The sequence below is a fragment of the Eriocheir sinensis genome, chromosome 15, assembly GCF_024679095.1.
Source record: "Eriocheir sinensis breed Jianghai 21 chromosome 15, ASM2467909v1, whole genome shotgun sequence".
In the NCBI taxonomy this organism is placed as follows: domain Eukaryota; kingdom Metazoa; phylum Arthropoda; class Malacostraca; order Decapoda; family Varunidae; genus Eriocheir; species Eriocheir sinensis.
Genome location: NC_066523.1, coordinates 8,632,572 through 8,652,481, shown reverse-complemented (window position 1 = coordinate 8,652,481; position 19,910 = coordinate 8,632,572).

Genomic DNA, 19,910 nt, shown 5'->3' with positions numbered 1-19,910 from the left:
GTAATATTTTGTGGTACAGGTAAAGGTAATGTCACACACACCTTTACCCTTGTTCATATCAGGGTTGTGGATTGGGGTTTCAGGTTGGTATTCCTAGACACTTCCGACTCCCACATCAATTATTTCCAAAGGTCACCTCCAAAAAGAAAAGGTTAAATGCGTTGTGATGAGTTTTTGTTAATTTCATGGTAACAGAAACTTTGTCAAACTAGCACCAGGGTCATAAAACCACCCATGAAAAGGGTTACAACTCCTACGAAAGCCTTGTCAAATTTGTGTGCTTGGGGGACGAAACGTATAATGTTATGGCCCTTGAAGACCGGATGCCCTTCCTGACTTCACACGGCGACATTGGGGTTCGAACTATCTCGCCAAGGCTCTTCATATTCTTAGCGTGACGTTCTAACCCACTAGACCACCCCGCCCCACTAGAAGTTTCAAATACTATGCATAATTATCTTGTATTTTGAATTCGAGTAAAATATAATGATACTGCAAGAATATTTGGACAAGGAACATGAATGGCAGTAACAAGAGGAAATATTAAGCTCTTTGTGAGGATTGGCAGGGGACAGGGAAGGATGAAAGTATATTATAATGAGAATGGTGGACCGTCCCTCCTAGCATGTTTTTTCCTTTTACTCTCACGGCGTCCAGGTGAGATAATTTGTACAACCAACGAAACTGACCACACCTGCTGCCCACCTGCAAGCCTTACATTCAGGTGTGAGGGCGGGCTACTGTAATTGGGTTTCCGGTCCCCGTCACTTCCCTCCTTTATGCATGCCGTTCGGGACTATCCTCCTCTCATCCTTCCCCTCACCTATCCCTTTTTTCCTTAACCGGTTCAGTGTTCGTGTGCAAGAGACCAAACGACATGAAGTATAAGCACCTTTCTCCTTGCCCCCTCACCTCTTCCCTTCATTCACCATCTTACCCTTTCTCTCTCTCCGCCCTTTCCCTCCCTCTGCCCCTACGCATTATCATTCACGTCAGTTGCGGCGAAATATTTAACTGCCTCCTGCGACCATCAGTGCGAGACAGAACTGTGCTCTCGCGGTGTTTAACTACGTGTTCCTGGGTCTGCAGTGCAAATTTAGGCAACGACTCCTGAATGTGGCCGCCACTGACGCGGCTACTGTGAGGAGCATCCCAAATGGCTCCCTGCTACCAACACAGGCTTCGGAGACCCAGTCATACCAAGGATAAAATGAGGGGTTTCGAGAGAATAGTAAAAATATAATTGCAGCTATACAAAAGAACATCAAATACGACTGTTAAATGCTAAAAAGGACAGGAAGAGGGGGAAGATAAGAGGCTGTAAATGTGAAAATACAAGATGAGATGGGTTTAGCCGAGGCAGAGGAGTGTCCAGTAACACCTGCATGATGATATGGAAGGGGCACACGCGGCCAGGCAGGCGGACGGCAAGGGGAAAGGTGTCAGCGAGGGTGGTGCAGCGTGAAGCAGGGTGAGGAACTGAGGAACTTGACGAGGAAGGGGAGACTAGAGAAGGGGCGAGGCTCGGTGAGGGCAGGGAGGCGTAAAGGCAGGGCGAGGGTGGTTGACGGGGAAGGGACGGGGCGGGGCCGGTTGACGAGGGTGGGGGCGCAGTATTTTGGCGGGGCAGGAAGGCCGCAGAATGTTGCCAAGAATGAATGGTGATGGAGTGAACCCAGTTTTTTCTTAAGCGTATTCAAGCGAACATTTTGTGAATATAAAAAGAACGTGAGATATAGATATGACGTCCGAGAAACCACCCGACGTTTATATAATCCTAAAATGTGTGTACCTACGAATTATCCCATCATTGTTTTCTTGTTTATCTGTCTGTGTGAATGAAACAGGCGGCAGGGGACAGGTGGTAAGGCGTCCGTGCGGTCCCGTGTCTCGAATGAGGTCCGGAAGAGGCGGGACGTGGAGGAGGGAGGGAGAGGCAGAGGAGGGTAAGGAAGGTGATGGCGTAAGGAGGGTTGGAGGGTCGAGGACTTGCCACTCCATGGCCTTTGTACTACCACGCCACTTCCTGCATTAGACATCAACAAGGAGATCCAATTAGCTTAGTCCTTATTCTCGAGTGACCTTTGGCAACAGACAAGGAAAAAGCTAAAGATAGATAGATAGATATTGATAGATAAAGATAGATATAGATAGATAGCCTAATGAAAACTACAAAAAGAGAGCCACAGCCATCGAAGAGGACGCAAGCAGAACATTTAGAAGTCACTGAACAGAATCTTTGTAATATTTTTTTAAATCTGGACGTCAAGTAAAATACAAATATACAAATACATAACAGATTTTATTGGTCATTTTATCAACACTCGTCAGACAGGTAGGCATTCAGATATTTACTTATCAGAGGGAGGGAGAGAAAGAAAAAAAAATGGAAGAAGTATACGAAAAAAAAACGAGAAGAAAAACAAAGAATAAAAGCAATATCGTTTCATACAATTGGATCAAAGAAATGTCACAACCAATATCACTCGCTGCCTCGCCTCCACACACACACACACACACACACACACACACACACACACACAAACACACCCCGTCCTGGCCAGCGCCGTCCACGAGGTGTCCCGCCCAACACCACCGCTGCCTCGGCCCGCCCAAAAACCCGCCCCGTCCCGCCCAACGCCCGCGAGCGACACCTCCCCAAGTGGCTAGTTTTTCTTCGCTGGGTTCCGGAAGCGAGTGGGTGTGGCTGAATGGCTAAGGCGCATCCAAAAGTCTTTCTAGTCTCTCTCTCTCTCTCTCTCTCTCTCTCTCTCTCTCTCTCTCTCTCTCTCTCTCTCTCTCTCTCTCTCTCTCTCTCTCTCTCTCTCTCTCTCTGTATTTTTCTTTTTCCTTTCTGTATTTCTTTCTTTATTCCTTTTTCTTTCTCTTTTCCTCTTTATTTCTGTCTATTTTTTCTTTCTTTATTCCTTACTTTATTCCATTCTTTCTATCTCTCTCTATCTTTCTTTCTGCCTTTCTTCAACTCTTTCTTTCTCTAGCAATCTTTTTTTCTTTTTTTTCCCCTTTCGTTATTCCTCTCTCTCTCTCTCTCTCTCTCTCTCTCTCTCTCTCTCTCTCTCTCTCTCTCTCTCTCTCTCTCTCTCTCTCTCTCTCTCTCAGGTGTGACGTCAGCCTGCCACGCCTCGTCTCTTGCCTCATCGCCCAGGTAATAAATTCGCATTTATTCTGATTGACCTGCCGTTTCCGTCCTGATTCGGCTACTGATTCATGTGAGCAAGAATTCTTTTTTTCTTTCTTTGTTTAGTCTTTTTTTTTTACTCATATTTTTGTCTATCCGTCTCTCTCTCTCTCTGTCTCTGTCTGTCTGTCTGTCTCCCTGTCGGTCTTTTCCCTTTTTCTCTCGCTTTGGATAGCACCTGGCGTCTTCATCTTTAACACGCTTAGAATTGCTGAACTATTTATGAAGGCTGAGTTAGCGGAGAATCACTGCATCTTTAAGCCTCACCTTTTCTCACCTCTTTCAAAGTTCACGAAGGAGGAGGAGCAGACGGACGAGATTTATGTATGTCGTGAGGAAGCGGCAGCGGTCTTAATCAGAACTAATCTTACAGGCAAGGAAGGCTATTCAAGGTGTGAAGAGTCAGAGAATGTGTGAGAGAACCAGAATAATATCAGAAGCTTCCTATTTTTTAACTGAATCGGTGTGGGGGAGGAGGGAGGTTCAGTAAGAGAAAGTGAAAAAAAGGTTAAACACAAACAAAACAAAAATATAATGCTGGCAACATGTTATTCCTACAAAAAAAGAGAAAAGGATGCTTAAAAAAAATGTCAGTGTGTGTGTGTGTGTGTGTGTGTGTGTGTGTGTGTGTGTGTGTGTGTGTGTGTGTGTGTGTGTGTGCGTGTGTGTGTGTGTGTGTGTGTGTGTGTGTGTGTTGCCGAGAGGTCTGGATCACGCAGCAGCTACCGGCACAAAGGACTGGCGAAGTTGTGCAGCAGCGAGAGCCGAACAATACCCTTCAATTCCTCCCCGGCTTCCACGTACTCCCGGCGGGGATCATCGCGGAAACACCAGGAACAAAAGTGTAATCTTTTCAGCAACACGACACGGTTCTTTCCCTGAATTACATCGATCCCGCCTCAGATTACGCGAGATTAGGAGTCAGCGGAGGGTTCATTCGATAACCAAGGAGTGCATGGAGGATGGAGCAACAGAAAAAAACAAGACGCAGGCGAGAAAATGTAAAGGGAAAGAGATGGGAATGAGGGGAAGGAAAATGAGGAAGGGAAGGGAATGAGAAGCATAATAAATAGATAATGGGAAGATGATAATGATAATGGATAGCAAAAGAATTAGAAAATAAACAAAACTTATATGGAAGCCACTAACAAAGCAATAGGAATTCAATGTAATTTTTTTTTTTGGTCATGTTAAGAGGATAGAAGAGAGAAATAAACCGACGCCAGAAAAAAAACCCACGCAAATAAACACGCATACACAGAAACAGACACGCTGGTACGAACAGACAGACAGACAGATAGACAGGGATGAAAGGCAACACAGAGAGAGAGCAAATCGACGCATCAGAGGAACAAACAGACGGGCAAATAGATAGACAGACAAAGATACAAAAAGAAACAAAGACGGAGCAAATCAAGGCATCAGACGAACAAGCACAGACAGACATACGACGGATACAGACAGCAAATCAACGCATCAAACAAAGACATAGACAGACAGAAAAAAAAAACAAAGAAACAAAGACACACAGACCAAATCATAGCATCAGTGCAGTGACCACAAACCACCACCAACCACCATCCCAGCAAACATGAAACCCACTACATACAACCGCTGACCACCATCCGGCCCTCGCAGCATCAGAGCCTCCAAGTCCCGGCGGGCGGGGATCATCCATCTCCGGGCGACGTTTAGCTCGTTGAAGGGAGGCTTTACGCGGCAACTCCCAGACAAATAATGACGAGACAGGAAAAAGAACGAAGCGGGGGAAAAAAATACTGGACTGGGAGAGAAAGGGAAGGAGGAAAAAAGGAAGGAAGCGCGACGGGAGAATTGAGAGAATGAGAAAGAGAAAAAAAATGGGGGACTAAAAGAGTTCCGACGATGCCTCCGCCGCCGTCACGTCCTCCATCTTTCTCGCCTTCTCTCACTTCTTGTCCCTCTCCGTTTCTTTCTCTATTCATTGATTCACTTCACCCTTCCTCGCGTCTCGGTTTCGGTCGGCGGCGTTGTTTGCACTGCGTTCCGTCACGGTTGTGTTGTTGTTGCGCTGAAGAAATGCGGCACAAAAAGGTGTTGCTATTGTTGTAAGGTAGTGGAGGGCGGAGTGCATGCGTGTTTGTTTTCTTTCTTCTGCAACTCCCGAATCAGAGTAAAAGTGTTTGGTTTCTTGATGGTCATTCGCTCTGTCTGTCTGTCTGTCGGGAGGTACTTGTGTCTGTCTCTGTCCGTCTGTCTCTTTGGTCTGTCTGTGTGTGTCTGTGTGTCTATGTGTCTGTGCTTGTCTGTGTCTGTCTGTCTGCCTATCTGTGTCCCTGTACAACTTTCATCTTGCATCTCCGGATCCTCAATTCCATCTGCCCTCTCCTGATGTGCTCCTTTCAACACATTCTTCCACTTCTCCCTCTCACTTGTATCTCCCTTTTTCTTCAAGTCCTCCACCACTTTTTTTCACTCTCTCACACTCCTCCAGGGCCTCGAGGGCGCGGCCACTTCTCTCGGCACTACCTTTAGGAGCTCGGGCATGTGGGCGGGGGAGGGGCGAGGGTGGGGTTGATGTCCTAATTGGAAGGATGTGAGAAGCACTTTTTGTCCCCCGGCCGGTCGTCTCCTGCCTCAGATTATCACAAGAGATAGCTTCTTTTTTCCTCCCTCTCACTCTCTCGTTCTCGCTCTGGCTCTCTTACCTTTCTCCCTCTCGTTCCTGTTTTTCCAGCCGTTTCCATCCCTTCATATTGAATCGAAGAGGCTTTTTAAGAGCGATTTTTGGGTTGTGTTTGGCTTTGGTCTGGTGTGCAGTGCCGGATGGAGGGAAGGTGGTAGGAGGGTGATGGTGATTGGGGTGGTGGTGGTCATGGGAAGGCTAAGAGAACAAAAAATAAAAACAGAGATGGAGGGAGTAAACTGGACTCAGGGGAGAACACATACACACAAATATAGATAGAAAGATAGATAGATAGATAGATAGATTGATAGACAGAGAGAGAGAAGGGGGGAAGGCACTCTTTGTTAACCATCCCTGTGACGGATCGCTAACGGAGGGCATGTTATGAAGTGCACCTGCGAATATAAATTAGCGAGCGTTCTCACCTGGCAGGCAAACGAACGCTCTTTCGCTGGCCCCGCGTGTGTGGAAATCAAATAAAACGTTTCACTTTTCATTTTTTAAACTATTTTCTTATCCCTCACTCACTCACTCACTATCAGTCTTTATATTTATCCGTACATCTAACTGTCCATCTTTTTCTTTTATTCACTTGTATGTATGTATGTATGTAGGTATGTATGTATGTATCTCTTTTCCCCTCATATTATATTTCATTTCATATTTCAACCCACCTGGTCATACTACACTATATAGCAATTACCTATTTTTTGTCTGTCAATTTTCACATATCTATCAACTTATCTTTTACTATCCCAGGCCACATTTTTGGTCTTAATTCCGGCTTAGAGTGCCAAATGAATTAAGAATATATACATCTCACGCCCTTGTTTTATGACCTGAAACAATCTCTCTCCCCCCCTCTATCCCAACCACCACCACCACCAAACACAAACACACACACCTCCTCCTCCTCCTCCTCCCCCTCCCTCCTCCTCCTCCTCCTCTTCCGCAAGGCCGCAGGAGCTCCACACAACACACCTGCCAGACAATTACACTCCGCAATTACGTTCACTTCCAACGATCCCGCCTCGTGGAGAAGAGGTGACGGCGGTGAGGGAGAGAGGGTCTTTGAGGTTAATGAAGCAGGTAAGTGGACATGATAAGAGGTAAATAGAGATGAAGGATGAGCATATACGTATAAGGTAGGAGGCACAGATCATTACGTATCTCTTGACAGGAGCAATCAACAGTGACTAGCTTTCTCCGGGCAAAAAAAGTACATCAATCAACATTTAGAAAGTAGCTATAGCGGAGAACAAGGAAAAACTAAGCAAACTAAATCATGAAAATACGAAAACCCAATATAAAGGAAAGCATACACTGAGAAAGGGATAAGAAATAAGATAAACGAAACAAAAATAAAAACAATTAGAGGGAAGACATTTCCGAGGACATGACTTGGTTCTGGTCTGGTGTTCTGAAAAGGTCCGTGGGAGGGAGGAGAAAAGGGTCAGGCCTCCCACGAGATGCCGAGTCACTCTTCCGAAGGTGGTGGAGGGAGGGAGGGAGAGAGGAAGGAGAGGAGTGGAGGGAGAGAAGGGAGGGAAGGTTGATGAAGAGAATAAAGGAAGGTGGTTGGTGAAAAGGTGGCAAGGTGGATAGAGGAGAGGAAGAAAGGGAAATGTGAATAGAATAAAAGAGAAACAGTGGATTGAGGGAAAGTGAAAGAAGGGAAGGACAGACTGGAAGGAAAGAGAAAAACTGAACACAGGAAAAGAGAAAACGCCGTAGGAAATAAATAAATCAGAACAAAGGGAAAGAAGAGGAAGATGAAGAGATGTGAAGAAGAAAGAGTCAAGTACTTCAATACATAACAATTTACCGGTAAGTAGATACCAAATATTGTAAAAATGAAGCTAAAGTCAAGATAGGTAATATAAAGGGGAGAGGATAAAGAAAACGAGGGTGAGAGATGTAAATACACAAGAAGAACACGTGAAGGGGAGGGAGATGGGCGGCTCAGTGGGTGGTGAAGGGCAAGAGTTAATGTTAAAGGCAAAAAAGGTAAATGGTAAAGGTAAAGAAGGTGAATGGTTAAGGTAAGAATGGTAAAAGGTAAAATAAATAGTAAAACAATGTGTCGGGCGGGTGAGTAAGGATGTGGAGGATTGTGTTGATTGGCCATGTGTGCGAAAGGTTAAAATGAAAAGAGGAGCAAGGAATCGAGAGAGAAAATAAAATAGAGTAACAAAAAAGATGAAAAAATAACAAAATATCCTACACGGGATAAAAAAAAAAAAGAAACAGTAAAGGAATACTCAGAATCGGAATGAACTGAATATTCTATAATGTTAAAGTCTTGGAAAAGATAATACAAAAGGAAGGTATTGCTAACTCGTTTCTAAGTTACAAAAAATATAGAGAGAGTCTGAGGAAAAGTTATCATCGAGATAATCTTCTTAATTTCACAACGCGGAGAGACGAAGGACAAGAGGGTTTAAGTGAAGAATAGCTACAAATATGAAAAAAGTTGGAAAAAATCCAAAAGGTTGCTGAACTGCAACAAAGTCTTGAGGACATAAGAACATAAGAACGCAGGAGTCTACAAGAGGCCGGTAGGCCTGTACTAGGCAGCTCCTTTGACCCTAAGCTCCCGTGTATCTAACCCCACCTAATATCGCTGTCCATGAGCAAGACAAAAGGAAAGAACAATAATAATAATAATAATAATAATAATAATAATAATAATAATAATAATAATAATAATAATAATAATAATAATAATAATAATAATAACAATAATAATAATAATAATAATAATAATAATAATAATAATAATAATAATAATAATAATAATAATAATAATAATAATAATAATAATAATAATAATAAGAAGAAGAAGAAGAAGAAGAAGAAGAAGAAGAACAGAAAAATAGGGATGTTAATTTAATTGTGAAATTTATATTGTAAAACATGAAAAAAGACAATAAAAGTCACGATGGTACTTATCGGTATACGAAGGTGACTCCCTCTAAGACGTCACGGATTAGAAACAACGTAAACAATCACAATTATACCAAAACTTCAGATCCAGATGAACACAAAGACAGGTACTTTGCAATGCGTCGCCTGATCTCCCAGCTTGCTATTCAACTCCACCTTTCCAAGCTTTCTGACATTCAAAATATTTCATCACTCTACACTATCACCAGTGACTACCACTTACCTACCTACCTACCTAAGCACACACACACACACACACACACACACACACACACACACTAATTTAGTTATGCGATATGAAGAGTATTAAAAAAAAATTTTTATCTGAAATTTACTTTTTAATTAAATGTTTTGCAGCAAAAACACAAAAAAGGCTTCCGATGCATTTTCTTTCTCGCGCCGAACCCAACTCGACTTGATTACCATGAAACAAAGACAAATAAATATATGAAAAAAATATTCCCAAGGTAAAAAAGCAAAACATTTTATAGTGCATTTTATTTTAATATGAACGCGGCAAGCAAATACAAAATCATCGACCGAAACTTATGAGCACATGCACATTAGGTTCTCAGCGTGTGGAAAAATAAAATCCGAGAAAAAATGAGTAATATTTGACTTAAACTGACAATGAAATAAAGCGGATCGCGAACTAGAAAAAAAGAAACTGACTTAAAATGAGGACCAATACTCTCTAACACACACACACACACACACACACACACACACACAAACACATACACTGACACCCTACCCCCCTCCCCACACATACAAGAATAGGAGAGAGAGAGAGAGAGAGAGAGAGAGAGAGAGGGAGACAGAAAAGAAAAAAACTAAGCCTCAAGCCAGATAAAGGTCGAGCGAGCGGGACACAACCACCTTTGATGACTTACCAGCGATACCAATAGAAGGATTTTGAAGGGGAAGGGAAAGGGAATATGAGGGAGGAGGAGGAGGAGTGTAGAGGGGTTGGGGGGTGACGGAACGAGTTAGAGGTGAAAGACGAGAGTGGGTGAAGGAGTGGGGGGCTGGGGGACGGTGGCACGAGGGGAACAAAGTGTGGGGTGATCGGGGGTGATGGGTGTGGGGCGAGGCGGGAATGACAGCTAATAGAGGCTAATGGGGGACCTTTTTTTTCTCCGTCAATGCCATTAAAGGGAGAAATGCAGATTCACGCCCGGGATACGATGGGCCGCAGGATAAAGGAAGGAATGCGGGAGGAGGGGATTGGTGATGCATAATGGTGATAATACAGATGGTGGGGATAAAGGAAGAGGAGGAGAAGGAGGCTTACAGATAAAAAAAAACAGGTATACATATTTTTCTTCTTTTCTTCCCTTCCTTTTCTTTAGCCTCCAGTTTCCAAGCGTTATATGCAAAATTTATTAAAAGAAAAAACGAAATGATGTTGTCTTTGATGAATCTGAGGAGAGAAAAAATATGAACAGCTTGAGGATAACGGGACGAGTGAAAGTTGAAAGAAAATTTGCGTCTGTTTATTTCCTTTTTCTTTGTCTGTATTCAGTTAACTCTTTTATATATGAAATTTATTTAAGATGAATACGGCAGGATGCAAGCATACTTTATTGAATTGGCAAAAAAGAGAAAAGTAGACTGCAGAACATTATTAACATACTTTACTGAATTAGCAAAAACAGGGAAAAAAGACTGCAGAATGTTATTATTGAGAGAGAGAGAGAGAGAGAGAGAGAGAGAGAGAGAGAGAGAGAGAGAGAGAGAGAGAGAGAGAGAGAGAGAGAGAGAGAGAGAGAGAGAGAGAGAGAGAGAGAGAGAGAGAGAGAGAGAGAGAGAGAGAGAGAGAGAGAGACAGGAATCACAGATGGCCCGGAACGCGAGACAGGGACGCTTGGGTGGCCACGAAAGAAAGAATAATAACAATAATGTCGAAGATAAGACAATGGAATCGTAACGGAAGACGAGGAAACTAAAAAGAAACAAGTTGATAAAAAGCTAAAGAGAAAACGTGCCGTGGAAATCAATAGCAAGAGCGAAGGAAAAAAAAAACACGAAACATACAAGTAAAGGATTTTTAACAGGAATAAAAAAAAAGATCCGCTTAAAAGATTTGGAATGGAGAGGAGAGACACAAGATATGGAATAAAAGAGACGACAAAGATCTCGGCGATACGCGGTAAAAATCAGCTTGCCTTTTTCTTGTCGGCTTTTCCCTCTCCGCAACGCAGGTGGAGGGGAGCGGAAAAGTAAAGAAGAAAAAGAAACATAATAAAAGAAATAACACTCGAAAGAGCCATCCTTCCATTCCCTGCCACCCCACTCCGGCCTGGACGCGGGAGAAAAATGAAGAGTAAAAGGAAGAGAGAGCAAAAGAAGCGGGAGTGGGATGGAGGAAAGCCGAGAGGGAGGGAGGAAGCGAGGGGTTAAGAGGCCGTCGAGGGCTTAGAAGGCAGAAAGCTGTGCTGAAGAGGAACAGAAAAAAAAAAAAAAGGAAGCAAGCCAAGCGAGCAGCGGCGGAAGTGGCTCTGACGGATGGAAACAAACTGACGTGAAAAATTATGATGAAATGGCAGCCACCGTGAAAGGGATTAATTTATAACTAAATGAAAAGAGACATGAAGTGGAAACAAAACTCTACGCTCGGTGGCCATCGTTTTGTTTGTCACAGATGTTACATCCACGCCAAGAAAGATATAAAGAATAAAAAAAATTGAAGGATGCCATGCACATTTAATAAACTGTCATTAGAATGGATTTATTTCATTAGCCTCGATCAGCTGGCATCACTTCTGCTGTGGTAATTTCCTTTAGGAAGAAACAACAAAATGTTGCAGGTCTGTCCATCTACTGATTGGGTGGAACGGTGGGGTCTGTGTGGTGGTCACCTGAGCCGGGTTGCATGAAGACAAAAATTACTGGAGACATCAGAATATTCCTGCATCACCTCTCCCGCCAGGGTTGAAGGAATTTATTACGTATCACGTATGAACATTCCCTACTATTATATATACATGTATATCATTACCGAGTATTGAGAGAGCGGAGCAAGAAAGCCTCCGTCTCTGTGTGATCCCATCCGCCCCACCACATCTGCCGCATTAAGACACTTCATGTGCCATCCGTCGCGGCCAGCGCCGCCGCCATGACGCGCCACTCCCAACAAAAGTGACGTGACTCGGCTTGATACGACACACAGCGCGGCATGACGCGACGCCTTGCTCTCTATTTGTTCCTCCTCCCCCGCGAGGCCGCCGCCCCCTCCCCACCCTCTGGGTCAGCGGCTGAAAGCGTCCTCAGAGGAGCCTCTGTCTGGTGCTTGGCGAGGTCTGTGTGGCGTGATACACACCAGCGGGTGATGGAGTATCCGAGTGTTTGTGTGTGTGTGCGTCGTTTATCTCGACTAATTACTTTATTAAGCGTCTTCAAGATGTTTGGATGAACAGTTTTCTTCTCGGAGTTATTTATCAAACGAAGAGTTATCGGTGATTACGACGTCACCGAGGAACGAATCTCTCATCGTTGTAGACCGAGTGTGTTTACCTTCACATCGCCCTTTCTCCGACTGATCCTTGAGCGTTGCCAGCCAACCGACAACCAGACGCCCCAACGCCCAAGACTCCCCATCCTACGTCTCCTCGCCGCCACTCGGCACCCCTTGCCCCACACCCACATTCCTGCTCACCCACAGTCATCAGGCACAATGGATTTTCACTCAACCAAAATAATCCACGTTCACACTTGTTCAACTCTTGTCTACTCACTCCGCCCAGCCCTCCAGACCAGCCACTCCACCGTCTCTCCACATTCCATGCCTCCCACTCATCCACTTATCTATGCCTCGCCCCTGTCCTCCACCCTACCCGCACTCGCAGGCGAGGGTATAAAAGCTGCCGGTTGAGCGCCTCTCTGTTAACATGTCAAACAAACAGGTCGAGGCACATCTGCCGCCATATGCCCACACTTGGGACTGGGTCTTAAGTGGCTGCTTCCCTCCCTCCCTCCCTATCCTTCTCTTTCCTCCCCGTTTCCCCTCTCCCTCCCCGTCTATCTATCACTCACTGCCTTACCCAATATCTCTGAACCGCTCCTCTCTGTCTCGCCCTCGCTCCGTGAGTTTCCTGCTGCTGCTGCTGCAACCCTCCGCCTGTTTTCAATATCATCCCACCCTGCTTGTTCCTTTGTCTCGTTAAATCTTTGCATTCTCTCTCTCTCTCTCTCTCTCTCTCTCTCTCTCTCTCTCTCTCTCTCTCTCTCTCACGGCTCCAGGACCGCTGAGAAAACTCGCATCACGACTTCATAACGGCGAAGATAATGCAATTACTCTTCACTTAAATTCGGAGCAAGAGTGAGAGGAAATCCTGACACTCAAGACAGCGAGACAAGAAGTGAAAGGAGGGGAAGGAAAAAAGGCGTGAAGACAGACATCCGGGGTGGAGGGAGGGAGAGGGGAGGGTATGAAGGAATGTGTGTGTGTGTGTGTGTGTGTGTGTGTGTGTGTGTGTGTGTGTGTGTGAGAGAGTGGCGGGCACCAAGGCATCCACACACACTTAGCACCGCCGGCTTCATGAATAAGCCAAACGCTTTATCCGGGATCTGCTTTTGACACGCATTCCGAGTTGTGTGAGCGTACACACACACACACACACACACACACACACACACACACACACACACAATATCACACGTGAGCCGCTCAGACCGGCGTCACCTGGCGTGTTGCCATGGTGACGCAAGGATTACCTGGCAGTTCACACAATTATTGCGGCGGGCCAGGGAGGCGGGAGGGGGGACCTGGGAGAGAGGGAGGAAGGGGGCGGGGCGGGGCTATAGGGGGAGAAGGAGAGGAAGGCGAGGGGGCGGGAGAAGAGAAATGATTTGCGGGACACGAGAGAAAGTAAATGTTAACAAAGGTATTAATTCTAAAACAAATAAAGGAAGACGTGATTGGGGTGGACGTGAGTGTAATGACTTTCGTGGATGTGGTTAGTGAATTCACAGGAGCAGCGACGGCGAGCGTGTTGATGGCAAAGAACAGAAAGCCGCAGCGGAACTTACTATAGCTGCTTTAGATCGTCGCGCTGATACAGAGGCCTTATTGTAGCTTAAATTGCTAGCGGAAGTACGAATTTGCGAGGAAGCGCACGCCATTAGTTGGGCAAACCGTAAAATATGTAAAATTATGCAACGGAAAACTCAAACGACTGCACTAAGGAAGCCCGAGAGACACCTTATGACAAGCAGCACCCGGCAGGAAGGTGTGTGTGTGTGTGTGTGTGTGTGTGTGTGTGTGTGTGTGTGTGTGTGTGTGTGTGTGTGTGTGTGTGTGTGTGTGTTATTTAGCGCATGGTGCACTCAATATTTTTAACGGATCATGTTTTATACACAAATCGACAGTTCTGATTTATCATGTTAACATTTATAGTTCCTTGAAATCGTGAATACGTGGCAGTAAACAAATATTTACTGTATGTGTGCCTGTCCGTGTGTGTGTGTGTGTGTGTGTGTGTGTGTGTGTGTGAGCAGCGTCTCCAGACCATCACCTCGTGAATGAACCCCGTTGATGAGGGCGGAAGGGAGGGTGCGTTCAGGGTCAGGAGGCACACGAGGGGGGAAGGGGAGGCAAGAAGGAAGCCCTAACCCCCCCTCTCCTCCGTCCCCCTTATGGCTCCATCTAGGCTTGACGGAAGGAGCAATGGAGGGGAGAAGAGAACCGAGGGGGAGAGAACACTAGAGAAAGGACAAGGGGGGGGGGGGTCAGTTGTAGGGGAGTAGAGGGAGGAACAACGTGGTATTAATCTGTAATTCATCATAATTATTCGGGTTAGAAAGACTCCCTAACCAGCATGACCGCACGTAACGGAGCGAGGTTTTGGAGCGCCCTTGTGCTCCCTGCCTTCTAGCCTGCCTGTCCGGGGTCTTTCTCTTCCCACTTTCTTTCCTCAGTCCCTCAGATCGAATAACTCCCTCCCTCGACCCTACGCCCCAACCTTCTGCCGCCTCGCCCCCTAATGACACCACGACGGGCCGCGCTCAATATGCATTCCTTTGTTTGATAACGCGGGGATATCAGTCTCTCTCCCTTCTTCCTTCTCTTCCTCTTTACGATAACACCTTTCTCTTCAGACTCTTCCTCTCCTTCTCCATTTTTGTGTCTTTCCGTGTGACTAGATTTGTTGCTCATCGTGATTTCCACTCCGTAAGATCATATGACCATAATCCACTTGTAACATTATCCTTCTTTCCTCCGTAGCTCATATTACTTCATTCTCCACTTCTCATCAGATTCCTACTTTTTCCCTCGTCTTAGCTTCCTTTCCTCGCTCCTCTTTCCCGCCTCTCTACTTCCATCCTTCACTTTTCCCTTCGGTTTACTCATTCCTTTCCTTGCCACTCTTCCTTACTCTTATTCGTTACTTCGACCTCTCTTCCTCGCTCCTTTGTCCCTTACTTTTTCCTCTCCCTTCTTCCCTCTTATCTTCGTTTCCTCCACATTTTTTTCTTCTCTTCCTTTCGCCGCCCTTTCCTCTCCTTCCAACTCTCTTCATTCTTTTCCCAACCTCCCCTTTCTCTGTTCCCTCCCTTATCTTGTGCCCATTTTTCCTCTCCTTTCACTCTTCATCTTCTCCCTTTCCCTTCCCTGGGGCGTCTGGAGCGGTGAGGCGGTGGTGGCGGCGGCGGCAGCGGTATGGTGGTGGTCGCCTCGAGGTCCCACGGGGGTCTGGGCTCCATGGCTCAACTAAACCTTAATCACCGGACGTATCAGGTTCCTGCCCGCCGCACGCACTACTGAGGGGAGAGGGAGACACAGGGAGAGGGAGCAAGAGGGAAGGAAGCATGAGTGCGGAGGGAGGAGGCAGCTGGAGGAGGGGGTAACGGATGGACAAGGCGGGAGGGGTCGGCGAGGGTCATGAGACAGAGAGAGAGAGCTTAAAGGAGACCTGAGTAACTAGAGTGTGAGGGAAAGGAGTGTGTGTGTGTGTGTGTGTGTGTCTGTCTGTGTGTGTGTGTGTGTGTGTGTGTGTGTGTGTGTGTGTGTGTGTGTGTGTGTGTGTGTGTGTGAAAGTTCTAGTCTTAACTATTAGAGACAGAATGAGGCTCGTATGTCTCGTATCTTATCACATTCTGTCATACAATTTCTTAGAGTTACATTTAATCTTTCCACACAAGATTCTGTTTGGTAGAGCAACGAGTAAATTGTGAAGGAAAGGAATATCAGCTCGTGTGCGTGTGCGTGTGCGTGTGTATGTGTGTGTGTGTGTGTGTGTGTGTGTGTGCAAGACTGGAAAGAAAGAGAAAGGAAAGCACCAGGGAGGGAGGGAGGATAAAAGAGTGGAAGGCAGGGCGGCGATAGTAATGGAATGGCGAGGAAACTGGAGGCCATAGGGAGTGAGCGGAGAGTCAAGGAGAGTGAAAGAGAAAGAGGAAAAGAGAGAGGAAGACGGAAAGAAAGAGAGCCGGAGAGGGAGAGCGCGAGGAAGGGAGGAAGAAAAGAGAGAAAAAACGAGCGTGTGAATGGAAACGGCAAGAGCAGGATATTGAAGATAGGAAATCGAAACGGCGGTAAGGAAGAAAACCGAGTATCGTTATGGAAAAAAGAAAAGAGGAAATCAGAGAAAGAGAGAAAGAGATATAGCACCCAGCATCTAGGGACTCTTCGAGGAAAAGGGAGGAGGAGGAACAGGAGTAGGGTCAAGAGCCAAGAATGGGAGAGTGAGAGAAGCGTAATAAGAGCGAGAGAAAGAGAAGGACAGAGAGGAAGAAGGAGGAAAAAATAGGCGGAAGGAAGAGGTCAAGGAGTTCGGGGAGAGGTCAAAGGAGTCACAGGAAAAGGTGGCAAGAAACTGTGTGAGAAAAGGATACAGAGGAGAGAGAGAGAGAGAGAGAGAGAGAGAGAGAGAGAGAGAGAGAGAGAGAGAGAGAGAGAGAGAGAGAGAGAGAGAGAGAGAGAGAGAGAGAGAGAGAGAGAGAGAGAGACCCCCCTCCCACCCCCACACACACAATAACAATCTTTACTCCTTCCTCGCAAACCGACACTCGCCAACCGGTCTCCAAGGAACCCCAGACAGGAAAAAATGACCGAAAGTGACCAACCAATTCAAGCAGACCAACGACTTCCAGTTTTGTGGTCTCCCCGTCGTCCGGCTGACCAGTCTGACCCCTCACACAGGCTGCGGTTGACCTGACGTGACCCCGACAAAGGGTGCAGCTGACCCCGGTGTGTGCGGTGGTCAGTGCGGTCGAGTGTGGGAGACAGACTTACCGTTCAGCACCTTGGGAATAATGGCAATAATGATCTCCAGAAGGGCGGGTGGTCGGGGGAGTGTGGATGTCGCGGCAAGGATAAAGGACGGAAGGGAGAGGGCGCAGAGGAAGAGGGAGAGGAACAGGGTGAGGGTGACAGAGGGAGAGATGGAGGAGAGGGAGTGGATTAGAGAGGTGACGGAGATAGGTTAGGGAGTATTAAGGCAAGAGGCGGGGATGTGGAGGAAGTAATGGAGGGGTAATGGGGTGACGGAGAGGAAGGGAAGAAGGGAGAGAATGTAATGTGTGTGTGTGTATGTGTGTGTGTGTGTGTGTGTGTGTGTGTGTGTGTGTGTTTGAGTGTGTGTGTGTTTTCCGTTTCCTTAGTGTTGTATCCCAGAGTGAGTCACGCGCTAATGCAATCTGCCTCACGGGGCCTCGCGGGAAGATCTTGAGAGACAGAACTTTCGCTCGCGCCGCAGCAAAACAAGGAATGAACCTCAACCATTGCAACACGTATACTTCCTTAGGCAAACTATGAAGAAAACACGATTTGTTACAGCATTTAGCGACATGTTTAGTGAGTTGGTGTTTCGTTTCCATAGATAAGAATCACATGTAGTATAGATTACTAACCTGAAAATTTGATAAAGTGAATGGTGAGGATATTGACGTTCATTTTAGTAGTGTGAGCAAGCCTTCCCTTCCTTGTAAATGCACAACGTAAACATGACGCTGCCTCTTTGTGAATAATTCAGTGTTAGTTCACTGTCTTGACCGAGACTTAAGAGTCCAGAAATGTCGGACACACACACACACACACACACACACACACACACACACACACACACACACACACACACACACACACACACACACACACACACACACACACACACACACACACACACACACACACACACACACACACACACACACACACACACACACACACACACACACACACACACACACACACAGACACACACACACACACCAATGAGACATTTTGCCACAAGACGGCCTTAATTTAGGAGGTAAGTGAATCAACGAACTGTCGCTACGAGATTGTAGATCAACGAATGGACACAACACAATCTCATTCTATATTGGCCTGGACTTTCACAGCACGAGATAGATAGCCATAGTGCGGTGACACTGCGGTCTAAGGGAGCAGGTAAATTAACAAATGGCCGCCACAGTTTTCGTATAACATCTTCGTCCCAGCAGCCAGCATCCCTGCGACCTTCCTCTGTGATGGCATCCCCCCCACCCCACCCCGTTCCCCCACGTCCCCCGGCTCATTAAAGCTTAAAGCCGCCGCACCGCCGAGCAGCAACATCCACGAGTTTTGTGATAAATCTAATCATCCGCCAATATTACCCGGCATCACGACGTTAATTACGAACACAATGACAGAACGTAATGGTGCTTTTTACGTAAATAAAATACAAACATCTGTTCCCCTAAAATCACACATTTGTAAATTCCATTACATCACTGTTATTTTCGTCCGCTTTATTGGAAAGCAATCAACAAAGGTGAAAAGAACGCACGAAGACAAGCGACAAACTGTTACTCAGCGGGTCGCCAGTTACGGCAAATAAAGGAAATAAAGTAAATTCTCTCGCCGTAGGTCAGGATGTATTTTTAGGTTTGCATCGACCTCGAAAACATAAGCTCACCTCGAAATATATATATATATATATATATATATATATATATATATATATATATATATATATATATATATATATATATATATATATATATATATATATATATATATATATATATATATATATATATATATATATATATATATATATATATATATATATATATATATATATATATATATATATATATATATATATATATATATATATATATATATATATATATATATATATATATATAATCAAGAAAGCCTCTTCTTGGTTGGGAAAGCTGCCCACATTCCTTTTCTTATTGGATGTTTGGCTTCTAAAATCCAGCAGACAGCTTTATTAATGCTAACGTAAGGCATACTAACGTTTTACACGCACCCTCCGTATTACAGCCACTCAATTATACTGCTGTAATACTTTTCGTGTTCTTAACGTTACTACACTGAGAACTTTGCCTTGGCAACGAAATTTAATTTCTTGAGTTCAAAGAAAGCCTTCTTTGGTAGTTGGATATACATGAAGCGCCATTTTTGACATCCCGAACTCACCAAGAAAGTTATAGTTCACTTAAGCTGCCATAACAACATTGATAAACTTATACCTACGAGATCAACTTCCAAAGTGAAAGGAAGACACTCATCGATAAGACCTTCTAGGAAGCTAAAACCAGCATGAAGTAGCCATGTAACCTTCTCATTTTTCAAATCTACAATTCTCCTTTTCCAAATATCACGCCGGAAAAGAGTTTGTATAAGTGTCTCATTAAGATATCAAGAGGACTTATGAAAACCTATCAAGCTGCAACCGGAAGAAGATATGAGGCAGCTGCGTTCCATTCATGGCATCCGCTTCGCTTCAGTTTACACGGTTCTTTCGTCCCGGCGTCTTCTTGTCACACTCCACAAGTCACAAGGGAAGGTATACAAAGAGCACCGGTATGTCACACGCAGTAACGGGAGTCCTTACGTGAACCAATCAGCTTATAGGAGCATCGACCACTCTTTTCTGTACTCAAGGTCGTGCTAATACCTTGTTCCGGTACAAGTCACCCTTCTGCAGCTGTATACGTGAAGCGCTGTGACAGTGAAAAATAAGGACAAGTTTATATAGATGCAAAACAAAAGGTGAATAATAGATCAGTAATGCCAAATCTAATATCCGCAAATAAAGATCTGTTTCTAGTAGGGAATGTCTGAGGCCGAAAAAATCGTCC